Here is an 18,058-nt window from a genome sequence, read left to right as displayed (position 1 = left end):
TGGTGCAGTCGGTTGGGCGTCCGACTTCAGCTCAGGTCACGATCTCGCGGTCCGCGAGTTCGAGCCCCGCGTCGGGCTCTGGGCTGATGGCTCAGAGCCTGGAGCTTGCTTCCGATTCTGTGTCTCCCTCTCTCTCTGCCCCTTCCCCGTTCATGCTGTGTCTCTCTCTGTCTCAAAAATAAATAAACGTTAAAAAAAAAATTTTTATAAAAAAAATATGTTTGAGCCCCTAGGTTTTATTAAAATGTATTTTAACTCAGCAGAAACTTTCTTTAATCTACTGGCAGCCCCTCGAGTCTCTTTAAGAAGTCGTTTTGCATTTTAGGGAAGTTAAAACAATTTGTTACTTAGTTTTACATTCAGTTAAAGTGTCAAACTCCCCTGTAAAGTCTTAACAATTTTAGATAGGATGGTGTGAAATTGAAGGAGAATGTTTTGTGGACCGTTTGCTTGTACATGTGTGAGGCAATTTTAAGTGGTTAGTTTTTAAAATCAGTACTTTTTAATACAAATGACTTGATCAAAAATCTGTCAGAGGAATTTGAGACCCATCAGAATGAAGTTTAGTGGGGAAAAAAATTCATTTATTGTTTTCAGTGGTGAAAGACTGGATTTTTAATTTTTTCAACTTTAGGACATTAAAATAAGTAGTAAATTACTGTCTCCCTTGATTTTATACAAAAAAAATGTAAAGTTGCACTACAATCTCTTAAAGTTTATTTTGGCCGGGAGGGGGAGGGGGGGAGTCTGTTTTGGCCCCGTTCAATGTCAGTAGGGCATTGCATTTTCTGGCCTGAGCTGCACCAATGTCATTGACCTAGACAGACATAGTGCTGGATTTCTCTTTTCTGATTTTAGTCTACAAAAGAAATGTGATGTTTTGGAAAATCCTCAGCCAACAACCACTTGGCTTTAAAAGTTCTAGTGAAAAAAAGATCCACTTATGTTGTTAGAGAGATTATCTATGTATCTTATTTAAGATGAAAGCATTGGGGCACCTGGGTGGCTCAGTTGAGCATCTGACTTCGCAACAGGTCACTATCTCATGGCTCCTGAGTTCGAGCCCCGCGTCGGGCTCTGTGCTGACAGCTCAGGGCCTGGAGCCTGCTTCTAATTCTGTGTCTCCCTTTCTCTCTGCCCCTCCCCTGCATACGCTCTCTTTCTCTCCCTCAAAAATAAATAAACATTAAAAAAAAATTTTTTTAATTAAAAAAAAAAAGACAAAAGTGTTGAGTGACAAGAGATGCTTTTGGAAACTCGGAAGAGGTTAGATAGATCCTAAGTGTATGGGCACATGTTTGCCCGCTTTCACCAGGTACTGACCTGCCAGAATCGGACAGCCAAGTTTCCTCCTCGTGACTTGGTGGGATGTTCTTGTCCTGGAATGGAGTCTCTTCTTGTGGAATATTTATTCATGCTTTTGTTCTTTTCTACCAGCATGCTATCCAAGCCAGAAGCACTGACTACTCCTTTGGTTGGATGATGCATGGCACATTGAGTAAGATGTGGAAGCCAGGATATAGGTCTGAGCAAGACTCTAGTCCCTTGAGAGTCTGTGCAAGTGATTGAGTGAACGAGGTGCGTTTTTAAATTGGAAGAGTGGGCCTTTGTGAGTTGAACTTGGTGTGAATGTAGTTTTTCACTAAATATCCTGTTCTCCAAATCATTAAAGGTCCTGTGTAGGAATAATTAGGAAGCAACCCAGGGCAGGAGACAGACTTCCCACATGGTCGTCTTTATATTTGGTCTGTCTTATTCAGTCAGTGACCTGATGCCTTTCTCCGTCTCCTGAGTGCTTTGTGCCCCTGTTCTGTTTTTTGCACACTGTATACCTCTGAGGCATCCAGCGTATTCTGCCTTGCTCTGCTGGTGTTTCTGTATGTCACAAGATCTCTTTGATTAGGTTGTCCACTTGCTTCCTCTGAGCAGGAGACCTGCCTGAGGCTTGGTGGCTTTTTGTAAGAGCCTCTCAGATGTTTGCAGAATGATTGTTTGGTCTTTTGTGAGAAATACCTTTTTTTTCTTTGTTATTCACGTACTCTGTCAAATTCCCAGGTGGCCCCCGTAGTAGTGATCATCTTGCTTTGTCCTGTGGCCCAACTTCCCTCCTCTGCCCCACAAACGTCCCTCTGGTGTTTCCATTGTGTCTGTATTACTGGTCTTTCCCTTGAATGGGCCCTTCATTGTGACCACTGAAGCAAAGGAGAATTCTTGCCTTATTATAGCTCAGTTTTAGAGTTACTGGAATCTGAGCATGACCTAGTTGTTTGGATTGAATTAGTCATTGTTTTTAATTTCACAAAGGTTATTAAATATCTTTTTAGTTTAGCTTTATTAACATTGATGCCTCTTGGCTTTTATTTTGTGAACTGTCTTCTTTGAACTCTGGAGGGCTTTGTTTCATATAAAAACCAAAACCTTAATCATGCAGTGGGAGAAAGAAATACCATGAAAAATAGAATTCAAAGACTTGAGAGGCCTTGGGAGTATTCAGATTATTTTAAGTATTAGGTGCCTCTTCTTTAGACTCTAGAACAGAATTTCAGGCCCATCTCTGCACAAGTAGTTTAGAATTTCCCTAGAGAAAGTATTTTTTATTCGTGAGCAGATGTTTTATGTCATATTCCGCTGTCTGCTCGTCTTACTCCCCAGTAAACCTCTTCTTTTTGTTCTTAGTCATTTACTTCATTTTAACACGCAAAAGGTCATCTTGGGGATTAGGTGAGAGAATGCGCTGGGGAAAACAGTTGTTTTCCTGTGTCTGTGGAGAAGCGAGGGAGGGGGCTTCTGTTCTATAATACAGGACAGAAGGGGTGCAGGCTGATATCGGGGTGAACATTTCTGGTTGCTTTCTCCATTCACCCATTAAGTTGCTTCTCTCCATGGAAGCCTGTTTTGATTAAGGACCTGGTCATCCATCTAGTAGGATGCTGTTTTTAAAAAGCCAGGGCAGGTGCTGGCCTCCTCCCTCTCCCTCTCTTGGCTCCTGAGGCTTTGCAGTCCTGTGGCCCGGGGTGGAAAGGAGAGTGGCTCTGTGCTTCTGGGCTCTGTGGAGAGCACCCTAGTAGGGTCTGCTTGGGGCAGGCCCAGGCATCTTGTTGCTCTCCCTGGTTCGGCCGCTGATTGCAAAACCAGTTCCCGGTGGTTGTCAGGTTGACGTTTCTCTGGGGGCTGGCTACCTTCACTGTAGTGGGTTGGGATGGGGAAGCCCCATTTTGGCCTGCATTCCCTAGTTATGCTCTAGCATTGAAGAAGCTGTCCCCTGATCCGTACTTGGCTTCTCACATCCGGGCAGCCGGTAGAACCCAGAGCAATCCGCAGGCACCTCGGACAACCCCAGAACACGTATGATGACGTGTTTTCTGTAAAGACTCTTCCTCCCATGTAAGGTATGGCGGTACATACTATGTAAGGTATGACAGAACCACATGGCTATGGTTCTGTCCCTTCCTCTGAGCTCTGACGTTTCCTATGATGGCACAGTGCTCCCGGACAGGGCCAGGTGCAAGGCTGAGACGGTTGAAGGTGTTCAATAGAGATTGATTACTTTTCAAGAACTCAAGAAACTCTAGTGTTCCATAATCGATTCCTTGGCGAGGTGCTTTTTTGGGTTGTTTATGATGTTCTGGGTCTTAAAGTGTGTATTTTAAGGTAAACGTATACCATTTTCCTGTGTGATGTTTCCGGCACCTGTATTCCTGCCTCCTAGCTCCTACAGGAATGGGGGAGGGGTGGGCATAGGAGCAGCTTACTGGGAGGTCAAGGTGAACAAGTGCAGGAACCAGCTTCAGAAAGCCCTCTTCCACCCGATCTCACGTTTGCTCCCGTCGAGTCAGTGAGCCCTGCCCGCCCCCCCAAGCGGACTGTTCCCTAACTCGCTCCTTCTGACTCACCCCCAGCCCCCCCTTGACATTGTCCTCTAGACAAAGTGTAGAAGGTGAGGAGAGTGCAGGTGTGGTGCTGGTCCAGGAAGGAAGACGTTTTCCATGGTTCGTACCAGCCGTTTGCCTTCTTCCACCGGCTGTTGCCTTTTCCGTTCCGGGTTAGGGGTGCGGGTTTGAGTTCCTGGAAGGCGGAAGAGTTGCTGGCTGTGACGAAGGCAGATACGTTTTGGCGTGGACCGTGCTGTGGATCAGAACTCCTAGCACCTGGGTGGCTCAGTCGGTTGAGCGTCCGACTTCGGCTCAGGTCACGATCTCGTGGTCCGTGAGTTTGAGCCCCGCGTCGGGCTCTGGGCTGATGGCTCAGAGCCTGGAGCCTGTTTCGGATTCTGTGTCTCTCTCTCTCTTTCTGCCCCTCCCCCGTTCATGCTTTGTCTCTCTCTGTCTTAAAAATAAATAAACATTAAAAAAAATTAAAAAAAAAAAAAAAAAGAAAAGAACTCCCAGACCCCGCTGCCCGCGCACAGGTGTGTTTGTGGAGAGGGAGGAGGAAACGTCTTTAGTTATTTTCAGTTTGGGCACGGAATGCTTGAAAACATTTTCTCGTCTTTCTCAACATACTCTCTTAGCTGAACATTCTGATACTTCGTTTCTTAAAGAGTAAATTGGTGAAAAACCATCAGCATCCTTTTTTTCTTTAGTCTTGTATTTCCAGAAGGCAAAGAATACAAAAGGAGAAGAAGGTTCCTGAGTTTGAGCCCCATGTGGGGCTGTCTGCAGTCAGTGCAGAGCCCGCCCTCTGTCTCCCTCTGTCTGACCCTCCCCTGCTTGTGCTTCGTGTCTCTCAAAAATAAATATTAAGAAAAAAATCCACATAACAGGAAATTAACTCCTGTTAAGTGAACAGTCCATGGCATTTAGTGCATTCACGTTGTCGTGGCCCCCACATGGGAGGTCAAGTGCTTCCGGAGGCAAGGCGCAGGTGAGGTTGCTGGCTTCCTCCCTGGGCGAATGGACTGGAAATTCTCTTGTCAGGTTCTTTGTAGCAACTTTGCTTTTAAGGCACGAATTGAGGAGAGTAGGGCTTTTTAGGCCAGGCTCTGAGATGCCACGTTGATGAACATCTAACATGGTTGCATCCGGAATCCTCTTACTTGGCGTCAGTGAGAGGAAGAAAGTAGTTCCTGGGCCTTCCGGTCTGTTCTGTGGCATTTGTGATCTCATGGGGTCTGACGATAAAGAACACATAGAAGAGGAGCGCCCCTAAGTACTGTGCAATCACGGTCTTCTGTGCAGTGCTGTTTCTCCACAGAAATTTTGAGTAGCGCTCTGGAACAATTTGCAGAACCATAGGCAGATATGAGTTAAGGAGATGGAGTAGCATGGAGACAAAAATTAGGTTATTAGCAGATTAGACGGCCAAGTGTACTGTAAGTTTATTAGCCGGATTCTGTCATTAATCACTTGAAGACCTGCTGTGTACAGAAGTCTGTACCGAAATAGGAGTTGGAGGAGAATAAAATAAGTATATGGCCTAGGCCATGGGGAGCTGAGTTGGGATTTGGGGCTTATTTATTTATTTTGAGAGAGAGAGAGTGGGGGAGGGACAGAGAGAGGGAGAGAGTGAATCCCAAGCAGGCTCCACACTGTCAGCGCAGAGCCCAACGCGGGGTTCAAACTCACAAACCGTGAGATCATGATCGGAGCCAAAACCGAGAGTCGGATGCTTAACCGACTGAGCCACCTTGGCACCCCGGTTGATACAATTTTTGATTCTCCTGTATATGGAATCGGACTACATATGGAGAAATTCATTTGCCGGTTTGAATCATTACTGAGAGGAAGAACCTGGCTTTTGATTTCTCCAGAAGAAAAATGTGATTGTACTGAGGAAAAAATGTCCTCATACTTTGAATTTGCTTGGCAGAGAGGAGTAGGTGGAGAGTAATGCCCGAGCCATTCTCTTCCGTTGGCTTCCAGTTTGGATCACTCGTTTGCAAGAAATTGCAGGCAGATCTGGAGAGGATGCTGAAAAAAGACAATGCATGGTACCCGAGGCTTTCTAAAAACTTTGAAAACAAATCTGCTTTTTTGAGGAGGAATAATGGCTCCTCATCAGGGACCTTCACATCTCTCAGAGTCGTTTATGGATTTGCTTCCTTTTGAGAGAGATCAAAGTGATCAGTCATTTCTGACACCAAAGATTTATGAACACCGACTCTGAAGACGGTGCAAATTAAATGGGATGCTGCTATAGTAAAAATATATGGCTGCTGCTTATAGGTCTCTTTGTTGGAGGATGCTTTGTCGAGGCAGCTTTCTGTTGTCAGCATGTTCAATGTTGAGAGAATTAAAGAGTTAATTTTCTTAGATCCACTCCACCTTTAAAATGAAGGACTTATATTAGTACCGTGTTACAAGGGTAGCGAATTGAGGGGGAGTAGAGCAAACCTCTTTCTTTACTTTTCTTCTTCTTCTTTTTTTTTAGGGAGAGTTTTAAAAAATAGTAATGGAGAGAGAAAATCAGAAAAATGATATTTCTTTTTTTATATAAAAATTTTTCAATGTTTATTTTTGAGAGAGAGAGAGAGAGAATGAGAGAACAAGCAGGGGAGGGGCAGAGAGAGAGGGAGACACAGAATCTGAAGCAGGCTTCGGGCTCTGAGCTGTCAGCACAGAGCCCGATGCGGGGCTCGAACCCACGAACCCTGAAATCATGACCTGAGCTGACATCGGTCGCTTAACTGACTGAGCCACCCAGGTGCCCCAGAAAAATTCTGTTTCTCCCAGGGTCTGTTGTTTGATTTAGCAACTTCTTTTGTTGTTTCAGTAAGATTTTTATTTTTCATGCCATAAAGGCTATCATTGTATTAATCATCACGCCAGACTTTCTAAGGGGACGAGGTCGGAAGCCCGTGAGATGCAGGCCCTCTCTTGAGTTCCCACCTGTTCTAGAGAGTGCTAAGTGCTTCTCATGGGTGATCTCATTTAATCCTCCCAGCAACCCTGGGGGGTAGGTGTTATCACTGTCCTCATGTGGAGGTGGAGAAACTGAGGCTTAGAAAGTTAGTGACTGCCCCGGAGTGAGAGCACTCTGGGGTTTCAGCCCTGACCTTCTGCTCCTACCCTCTGTCCTGCTCTGGTCCGAGGGTTAGGCTGCCGACTGCCTTCCAGCATGCACGGACCCCCCTCTTCTCCCCTCTTTCCTGGATGCCCCATCCTGTAGTGCCGAGTGCTGGGCCTGTGGGGTCTGCTAATGCATGGGACCTGCCCTTGTGGAAATCAGCAGAGGTCACAGTCAGGTGCTGGGGAGAGGTGGGGTCTCAGAGAGGGGTTCCCAAAAGGACCACAGTGCAGGTGAGCGTTTAAAGGGTGATTTCCAGTTAACCACATGAAGGAGTGGGGGAGGGTATTTCAGATTAGAATGGGATTTAAAAAGTTGGAGGCGGAGGGTGATACAGAGTTCAGCGTGCCATGCCTGGGGGTGGGCATGTGTGCACGAAAGCACTTAGCCGTCTTATTAAGGAAGAGGCTTCTTTAATTAAGTCACACATATGAACTGATAAGAAGTTTGCTGGTGACCATGGCTGGTCCAAATGTTAGAGTTTTGGAAGCTTCGTTCCTATTCCATCAGGCAGGGCTGTGTTCAGAGTATGGAAGAGCTTTATGGCTGGAGAATGGCAGGGTCGTTTCAAATCACTTGCTCAGACTTATAATCAAGTTGTTGCTGGGCCGACGGAACACCTGTCCTAGGGATCCACGTCCGAGCGTGCCACTGGTTACTTTCTCCAGGTCTGAGAACCGGCAGGAAAAGAGAGTTGGTTATTCTAACAGCCAGATGGCCTCATGCCTCCATAATCCCTGGAAATGTATCCGAGAACACCGATTTTCCTTCCTCTTAGTCTTAACCATAACAGATTCTGCAGTAGAGGCAAATTGGGCTGTAACACAATTAGCATTTGATTGTGGACTGAATTTCAGTATCTTACCTTTGTGTTTTTTTGGGACATCACAGGCTGAAAATATTGTTTTTATGAATTTTGCAGTAATGGAATACTGTATTCCGTGCATTTCATTTGTTTGGACACCACTCCCCACACTCTGACAGTGTTTTCTCCCGTGTTTCGTTGTAATCCTTCGACTTTGTCTTTCCTTGCCTCTTAATTGATCAGAATATACTCAGTTACATTTTAATTGGAATCCTAGGAAGTGCAAGATACTTTAAATGTTTGATTTATATTTTGTTCATATTTACTTTATATCTTGACTTGAAATACCTGAATTTTCTGTGGCATTTAAAAATTTTTTTTTAACGTTTTATTTATTTTTGAGACAGGGAGAGACAGAGCATGAACAGGGGAGTGTCAGAGAGAGGGAGACACAGAATCTGAAACAGGCTCCGGGCTCTGAGCTGTCAGCAGAGAGCCCGACGCAGGGCTCGAACTCACGGACCGTGAGATCATGACCTGAGCCAAAGTCAGACGCTTAACTGACTGAGCCACCCAGGTACCCCTCCTGTGGCATTTTAAAATGGAAGCCTTGCAATACGGTGGTTAGATGCAAGGGCCCTTGAGTAGATGTCTGCTTTGGAATCCCTGTTCCCCCGCCAGTTAGCTGTGTGATTTGGGGCATCATTATAGTCTCTGTGTCACAGGGTGGTCCTGAGATTGGGTTAGTACATGTAAAATGCCTAAAACAATGCTTGACGTATGGCAAGAGCTCAATAGATGTTAGCTGCTGCTACTGTTTCTGCACTTATTCTAGAAAGCACAAGTCTAAACATATATTTGGAAATCTCATTAGCTGTGGATGAAATTCCCCTTTTTGGGGGGAAGGAGTGTAAGTATAGCACAATCCCTGTTCATAAACACTGTATGCTCTTTTGAACATGCTTTTTTCCCCTTTATTAAAACATAGATTTGAGGGGTAAAGGGGAAAAAATTCGATATTGTGACTGATATCTAATATAACTATTTAACACAAGTTACTCTCTTTTTAGTCCCCCTTCCTTTTTTTTTAAGTTGATTTATTTATTTTAAGACAGAGGGCGCATGTGCATAGGCATGCATGAGAGCTGGGTAGGGGCAGAGAGAGAGAGAGAGAGACAGAGGGAGAGAGAAAATCCCAAGCAGGCCCCTTACTGTCAGCACAGAGCTCAATTCAGGCCTGTCTCACCAACCATGAGATCATGACCTGAGCCGAAACCAAGAGTCGGACGCTTAACTGAGCCACCCAGGTGTCCCAGTTTTTCCCCCTTAATTTTCAATTTATTAAAATATGTAGCTGTAATCACATTGTATAAATAATTTAAATATTGTTTTTTTAACCTAAGTAAGCCGTCGTGAATATGGTTTCATATTATTGGTATCTACGTGATAATTACAAATGCTTGCATAACAATACATCAAGGGGATTTTTACCTTTGTTAATTTCACCACTGGACTCTTAAGTTGTTTCAAGTTTTTGTTGTTACGAGTAATTCTCCGATGACTGTATTTCGAGTAATTCTCTGATGACTGTATTTCTTTATAAAAGCTCTTTCTTATTTGGGCAGTAATCCCCAGAGTGGAATCATTGAGTCAAAGGCGAGGAATGTCTAAGGTCCAGTACATGTCACACTGCTTCCCACGAGGGGCCACAGTTCATTCTCATACCTGCTGAGGACACCAGATTGATCTCACTGTACTTCCTCAGTATTGGGTATCGTCTTAAAAATGCACTAACATTTGATGGAAGACAATGTCTCACTGATGGTCAAAACTTTATTTCATGAATATGAATGTTTTCCTCTATGAATGTTGCCTAATTGTGTTGCTTCTTTTGTGAATTGTTTAATAATATCTTTCAGCATCAGCTTAGTGGTATTTTTATTTTTCTGATTTTAATCACAGTGATTTCTTATTTCTTATAATTACAGGCTTCAATTTATATGAACTCTTTATAAATGTTAAATATAATAACCTTTTGCTCTCACACATAAGGTATTTATTTTCCAGCATGTTTGCCCTTCCGAGTTTAAAAAATTTCTGATGTTTTAAATTTTATTCAGCACATGTCTTGATCACTTCCTCGCGATCAAATATAATACCATTATCATTTTTCTAAGTACAGGGAAGTAACAACAGAAGGATTCACACGGGGAACCGTAGTATCTCCACCTGTATAACCTCTACTGACAATCAAAAACTAATACCTGTATATGGATGTTATGTTTAGGAGCAGAATCCCATCTCTCATAACCCTAACCCTGAGTTCTCTTTCTTCTCTGGAAAATGTTTCTTGTGAATTCTTCCAAGAAAAAGAAAGCATATGTTTGCATATGTATATATATATATATATATATATATATATATATATATGCGTGTGTGTGTGTGTGTATAACATATATATGACATATATATGTTACATATATTTTTTATGTTCTTTTTAAAAAAATGTTTATTTTTGAGAGAGAGTGTGTGTGTGCAAGTGGGGGAAGGGCAGAGAAAGAGGGGGACGAAGGATCTGAAGTGATCTCTGTGCTGACGGCAGAGAGCCCAGTGCGGGGCTCCAACTCACAAACGTGAGAGCGTGACCTCAGCCAAAGTTGCCATTTAACCGACTGAGCCCCTCAGGCGCCCCTGCATATATTTTAACCTGAAAAAGATAATGCTGCACTCATTGTTTTGCACCTTGCATTTGGCCAGCTAAAATTGTATTTTGGAAATGCTCTCATATGAGTAGTTTTAGACCTGTTGTATGTTTGTATATCAGTCATATTCTACCAATGGATGTCCTATATTGAAAAACCTTGGATTCTTTCAAGCTTGTTTTATAAATTTTATGCTAAGTAAATGCTTCAGTTTCCAGCATCTTGAGAAATACTCCCTTTTATTTCCTTCAGGGTTGGTAATCCAGCTCTGTGCTCAGAACACTGTTGAGATACAACTACAAGACGACGAATCTCTGAGTCTGAATGGTGGGCCTCCAAAGGGGGCTTGGAAAAAAAATAAAAAGGGGCTTGGGAGTTATAAAAATTTAACTTTGTGATCTAAAATAAGGGCAGTCTTTTTAATGGACTTTTGTGATGCCTATTGGAATACCATTGTTTTCAGCACTATTATGCATTTCTCAGCATCACTTGTCCATTTTATTATTATTTTTTAAGATTTTATTTTTTAAGTTCTCTCTACATGCAACATGGGGCTCGAACTTACAACTCTGAAATCAAGAGTCTCATGCTCTGTGGGCTGGGCCAGCCAGGCAGCCCTAATTCATCCATTTTAATGTGATGGCGTGTTTAGATATAACAATACTGACAAACCTTGCATCTCTCCAAATAAATTTTCCACTGGTCAAAATAAGATAGTGGTGGCAAGAATAATGCTGTGTCCATGTGAGAAATGAATACAAACATGATTGATAATGAACTGTATTTCATTGACCCAAAACATTAGTTCTCCTTTCTTTTTTCTTTTTTTAAAGTTTATTTATTTTCAAGAGAAAGAGAGCACAAAAGCATGTGTGAACAGGAGAGGGGCAGAGAGAGAGAGGGAGAGAGAGAATCCCAAGTAGGCTCCATGCTGTCAGCGCAGAGCCTGATGCAGGGCTCGAACTCACAAACTGTGAGATCATGACCTGAGCCTAGGTCAAGAGTCCGATGCTTAACCAACTAAGCCACCCTGGTGCCTCAAAAAACATTACTTCTCCTTTCTACCTCCACTGTCACCTAAAGAAAAATCTGCCTGTGCCAGTGGGACAGTTTTCATTTCTGTCCTGTAACTAGTCCTAGAGTTCCAGAACATTGTGTTTTCTAGACCTCAGCTTGGTTGTTATGCATAGCAAGTGTACCCTGGATGTTTTATCCTGGTACAAGTAGGGGTTCAAACTTTCTTTTTCTTTTTTTTTTTTTTTTTACGTTTATTTATTTTTGAGAGACAGAGCACAAGTGGTCAAGGGGCAGAGATAGGAGGAGACACAGAATCCGAAGCAGGCTCCAGGCTCTGAGCTGTCAGCACAGAGCCTGATGCGGGGCTTGAACTCGTGAGCCGTGAGATCATGACCTGAGCCGAAGTCAGGCGCTTAACCGACTAAGCCACCCCGGCACCCCGGGGTTCAAACTTTTAAGAGATGATCTGAACTGTTCACTCTTCTGTGTGTGTAATGAGTAAAGAATGGTTGGGGTGACTGGGTAGCTCAGTTGGTTGAGCATCTGACTCTGGATTTTGGCACAGGATCCCAGGGTCATGGGATCAAACCCTGCGTCAGGCTTCCCGCTCAGTATGGAGCCTGCTTAAGATTCTCTCCCTCTCTCTCTCTCTCACTCTCTCTCCTCCTCCTCTGTCCCTCTCCCCCTGGTCACACACACACACTCTCTCTCTGTCTCCAAAAAAAAAAAAAAAAAAAAAAAAAAAGGATAACCCCAGCACAATAAAATGTGTTTAAACTGTAAAAACAGTAAAGAATTCAATCCTGTTAGGGTTGCTTTTGCATTTAAAAGATACTTAGTTGTCTGTTTTGCTTCAAGCTAACAAAACTGGCAATCATTTTCTTAGAGACAGAAAATTTTTAACAGGGCTCATTGAAGGGTTTGGTCTTTAAAATTCTCCATCTCATACTAACTGTCCCAATCCATGCAGACGGTGTGGAGAAGAGTATGCCTACCACATTTTTCTGAGCATCTTGTTAAAAAATATGTATTTGCTGGGATGCTCTTGACCTACCTTGTCTGCACATTGGCCTGGCATTGCTGTGGGCTTGTTGCTCATGAATTGTATGGGGAAGAATGGAAAAGAGAGATACGAATTTTCCAGAAGACCACTGTAATGCCCAAACAGCTCAGCGGTCTGCTGAGAGCTGGGCCATTCTGTGCCCAGGGCACAGTAACACAAAAATGGGATGCAAAGCCCCCTTAGGATGCATCTGTCCCTGTCGCTAAGATTGCTCACCCCCAGATGGCTGATGAGTGGCCCAACCCTCTTTAGATAGGGGCAGGTGTTCTTTTGAGTTTATTTCTTTTATTAAAGCCTCTGTGACTACGTATGCCTTTTCCCTTCCCCAAGAAAAACATATGCGTGCCCTCTGGTTACCATGTAATATAATGTGCATTCTCCCTGATTACTACATTGTTTCTACCTTTTTTTTTTTTCCTTTGGCACAGAGAAAAGGAAAATTCACTTATTTTCTGTTTGGTCCTTGTAGGAATTTGCCTTGGAGGCTGTCGGGCTAGGCTTTACTGCAGGCAGACAGTTGATCAGATCTGTGTTAGCCTCTCAGCTACTTTTTGAAAACTGTTCATGTTTCCAAGCCTTGTCTGTGTGACAATGGTGCAGCATTTAAAGCTTACCCCAATGGCAGGGGTGACTGCATCTTGTTGATTACCAGGGCTGTTAAAAGTCTCTCGCCGAGACAAGTAAACAAAAACCAAAACAACAACCGGGTGACCGTTTCTGGACCTGCTAGGCTGCCATGTACCTGGCCCCAGGTGTTCCCCCCCCCCCCCCACTCCGGTGCAGGCCGTCCCTATGCGCAGTCCGCGAATCTTCTGATTTATTGTGCCCTTTGTGATCTGAGACACATTCATTCATGGGGGGATTTCCCTTGAATGCAGAGCCCGCTGTAGACCAGGAGGAAGAATCAGGAATTAGAATGGGGCACATTGTTCTTTGTTAGAAAAGCATCCTGGTTCTTCAGCTGTAGACAAATATTTGCTTTCGAAGAATCTGGTGCACGTCGGTGGCTTTGTTCACATCCACGCGTAAACACACGCTCTGTCGCCTCCCAAGGATGCAGACACACGCGTCACCCGGATAATACAATGCTTGGAATCTGGGTGTGCGCTACTTAAAGTACGAATAGCCTCCCACCTCTGTCTCTTCCCCCCACCACCTTTAGCTCGTTTCTGTAACGGGACAGATCTTCACCCCAAGGAGCCTACATAGCATCCTGTGGAGGGTGACGTAGGACAAGTGTCCCATTAGCCATAGCTAGAGATGAATCCTGCCAGGCAGCTTTCTTGCATTATGCCACGGCAGCATCAGAGAGAGAGGCCTTGCATCTTTAATCTTTCAAAGCCAGCAGATTAGGGAGTAAAGAAGCCTGCACCCCCGGGGAGCTGCCCTGAGCCTCAGTTTCTTCGTGGGTACACGAGGAGAAATCATCCTCCCCTTCCCTTAGCATTTGTTCCTCCTCTCACAGCCTCCTTAGATGTTGTGAGGGTTGAATGGATCCGTGGATGCCAAGTATCCAGGGTAGTTTTGCCAGACAGTCAGTGCTTGATAAATGTTAGCCCATGATCCCCGTTCATGGTGAGGAGCACCGAGGCGTAGGGCAGCCGAGTGACTTAGCCAGACGTACACAGTATGTGCCAGGGCCCAGGCTCTCCTTCTCCAGAAAATATGCCATTTGTCACCACCCTGTACTGCCTTTCAGGAAAATGCTAGCTTTCCACCTGCCAAAAATAGGTGGTTGGTTGAATGACCAATGGAATAACGTGCAAAACGCATGAGTGTTCAATTCCATAGTGCTGGACGACGAACATCACCTGATGCTCTGTAATGATGCGGCGTTGGGCAGGTGATGGGGAGTCAGAGGTGATGGAGGCCCTGATCCCAGGCATCTGCAGTCTGGGCAAAGCAGACAAGCAGTATACATATGGCAGACAGGCCGCAGGAGCCAGAGGAGGGCTGAGGTGGGGGAGCTACCTGGAGCCAGGCGGGCAGGGCTGGATGTGTGAGGACAGGTCTCCGGCAGGGCAGAGGTGGTGCTAGGGGACTTTCCGACAACCACCAAGGCCACTGGAGTGTCATAGAGTAGGGGTGGGGGGAAGAAGGTCAGACAAATGACTGGACTGGAGTCTGCTCTTTTACTTAATAGTGCACATGACATGTAAATATTTTTTTAATCTTTTTTTTTTTTTTTTTTTTTTTTTTAGAGGGAGAGACAGGGCACAAGTGAGTGAGGGGCAGAGGGGAGGGGGGACAAGCAGGGCTTGCTGGAAGCAGGGCTCAAGCTCACCCAATTGGGACTCTGACTCACAAACCGTGAGATCATGACCTGAGCCGAAGTCAGATGCTTAACTGCCTGAGCCACCCAGGTGCCTGCCATGTAAATATCTTTTAGCCTGTATACCCGATTAGCTAAAATTCATGACAGAATTATGGGCAGCTCAATATAAAGCTATTTTTATTTGATTTGATGGTTTTTCCCCTCCCTGGGGGGAGAGGGAAATATTCAAGGGCTAAACAGGGGTGTGTCAGGTTCACCTTTTGTAACCACTCAGGGCAGCATGGAAGATGGGCTTGAATGGAGTAAGAAAGGAGTTGGGGGGGGCACTCTGAGGTAAATCTAATAACAGGAAGTGATGTAGGCCCTTGGGAAGGAAGGGAACAGTCCAGGATGTTAATGAGGAGGTCTTGGGCCTTTCTGCCTGGCCCTGAGATCTTGAGATACGCCAAGTAACCTTCCTGGGCTTCTGTTCCCTGTGTGTGAGGTGGAAAGCGTATCTCTGTGATTTGGATGAATAGGATGGAATAAATTTGAACCACACTGGGGCATTTGTTCTTAAAACAGAAAGCAGAAGTGATTTGATAAGATTAATTTCAACAGGACTGTTACGTGTTGCTTGCTTACTTAATTGGTTTATTAGGGTTGTTTAGCCACCCTCCTGTGATGGATACCGAGCGAATCCTAGAAGATTTATGGTCTTTGGATCATGAGTAATGTCATTTGCAGAAGACTAAAGTTCTCCATTAGTTCTTGAACTTGGACGGGTTGTGTAGGAATAAGAGACTTTATAAATATCTGGGAACCTTTTGCCACCTTAAAATATTGAAAGGATAAATGGGGCTGATGGCAGCTTGCTTCGCATCATGAATTATGTATGCAGCGTGCCCCAGGGTTCTTTATGGCCATGCATAACGAATCACCTTTTGTTCTAGCTTATTTTTAGTGGTGGTGCTTGTCAAAGAAGAGGTCAAAGCAAACATATTACCAAGATCTGTTTGGTCCGGGATGATCGTCTTTTGCCACCCTCTTCTGTTATTGCTTTTGTCGGTGCTTTGTTTACTCTTTTTTGAATAGGTCTGCAGTAGGGTGGGGTTTGGGGAGAGTGGGAGGAGAAGGCCCCGGTGTTGACAGCTGCGGGTTGGGCTAATGGCAGAGCACAGAGCAGGCACACCCCTTCTGGGTTCGCTGCACTTCTAACGTGGCTCTCTTCTTGCCCCCTTCTTCCTTCTCGCCGTGCCCTCTTTTATTCAGTTTTTATTTTTTTAATAAAGAAAATATGGTATATTTATTTATTTTGAGAGAGAGAGAGAAAGAGAGCGAGCGAGTGAGCGCACATGGGAGGGGCAGAGAGAGAATCCCGAGCAGGGTCCGCACTGTCTGTGCAGAGCCCCACGCAGGGCTCGAACCCACAAACTGGGAGACTGTGACCTGACCCGAAATCAAGAGTCAGATGCTTAACCAACCGAGCCACCCAGGCACCCCTCTCTGTGCCCTCTTTTAAATTCGTCAGGGCACTGGGCCCCACCAAGATCTTAATGCTCTGTGTAAAGCAGGTTGGGCCTTAACTGCTTTTTAACCTAATAATAAATACAATAAAATGGAATAAATTATTAAGAACACGCCCATGGTCTGTTCTCCCACTAATTTTCTCTCGACTCTAGATGCCATTAGAGAGGATGAAAAACCATGAAACACAGCAGAGAGTTAGTTAGACTGTGTTTTTTCTCCCCTTCCCCCTCTCCTCTTCCCTCCCAGCAAAGATTTCTTTAGGAACTGAGAAGGTATCCAAGGTACTGTTTAAGTTTCACTCATGAAGTAATGATGACTAAAAGTGGAAGCCAGTTGTAACATTGTTTATTTTAGTCATTTATCACCTCTTTCTGGAGCGAAAGTGGCTCTCTACTTCATGAGGGCGGAGCCTCCCAGACACAGGTGTCATGCCTAGCCCACCTGGAATTATTTCGAAAGGGCCTACCCGTGTATTTCATTGAGGGTTGGGGAGCTGTCTCCTCTCCCCTAAGAAGATCACTTGTGGGGACGATCCGAAGCAAACATCTGAATGGTTGGGAGCGGCTCCGCATTGAGGCAAAGCCCGAGGCCTCTGGTCACCCCTTGAAGTTCACATCTACGGAGGGCTGGTTCCGATGTATCAGTCAGTTCCATTTCATGGTCAGTTGAAAAATGTTGGGGCCGGTCTTCCCAGTGGTTAATTATGGTTTTAGCTTATACTAAGTTAAAAAAACAAATCCTTGCCAGAGAAATGATGGAGCTCTATTTGTCTACGTTGGTAACTAAAAGATACAACCCAGCGCTCGTGCAATATAGAGATGAGATGACACGTAGGGAGACGTTTGTCAGGATATTTGTTCGTTCGCTGAATCCTGTATTCACTCAGCAGAAATTCACGGTGTCCTTCCAGCAATGTAAGGGCACCCGGAAAATCCAGCAGGATGTCCTAAGAGACATCCTTTAGGACCGTGGTCTGGAAAGGGAGATGAGGCTTATGTCCAACGGCAATAGATCTAAAGCGAATCTAGACAAAGAGCCATGGGAGTTCCGAGGAGAAAGAGAGTCCAGCTGAGTGGGTCATGGAGAAATCCACTTAGTGGTGAGAGAGGCGTGTTGGGAATACAGGAAGTTGCAAACGGTCTTTTTTCTTCTAGAGAGATCATCAGAGCCCTGGCCTTTAAACCTATTAACTAAAAAAGTACAGTAACTCATAATTTTTGAATTACTATTAGCTCATTCTCATGTAATAATTGTTTGCATGGCTTTTGAAATCCTGGGGTTAGGGGTGCCTGGGTGGCTCAGTCGGTTAAGCATCTGATTTCACTTCAGGTCTTGATCCCATGGTTTGTGAGTTCAGGCCCCACATTGGGCTCTCTACTGACAGTGTGGAGCCTGCCTGGGGTTCTCTCTCTCTCCCTCTTTCTCCGCCCCTCCTGCACTTATACACGTGCTTGTATGCACTCTAAGTCAATAAACTTTTTAAAAAATTTAAAAAATAAAATCCTGGGGTTAAATTAGTAATAAAAGAGGAGAGACATTAGTTATTTAAATTTTTTTTCTATGTGATATGTGTAAAGTACATATAGACCTCCTTTTATTTTTATGCCATTTTAGGAACCTCTGTGTTTTTTGTTGTTTTCGTTTTTGCTTGTTTTTTTTTTTTTTTTTTTTTTTTTTTTTTT

This window comes from Panthera uncia, unplaced genomic scaffold (assembly GCF_023721935.1).
Source record: "Panthera uncia isolate 11264 unplaced genomic scaffold, Puncia_PCG_1.0 HiC_scaffold_468, whole genome shotgun sequence".
NCBI classification, from domain to species: Eukaryota; Metazoa; Chordata; class Mammalia; order Carnivora; family Felidae; genus Panthera; species Panthera uncia.
This window is presented reverse-complemented; position numbering follows the sequence as displayed.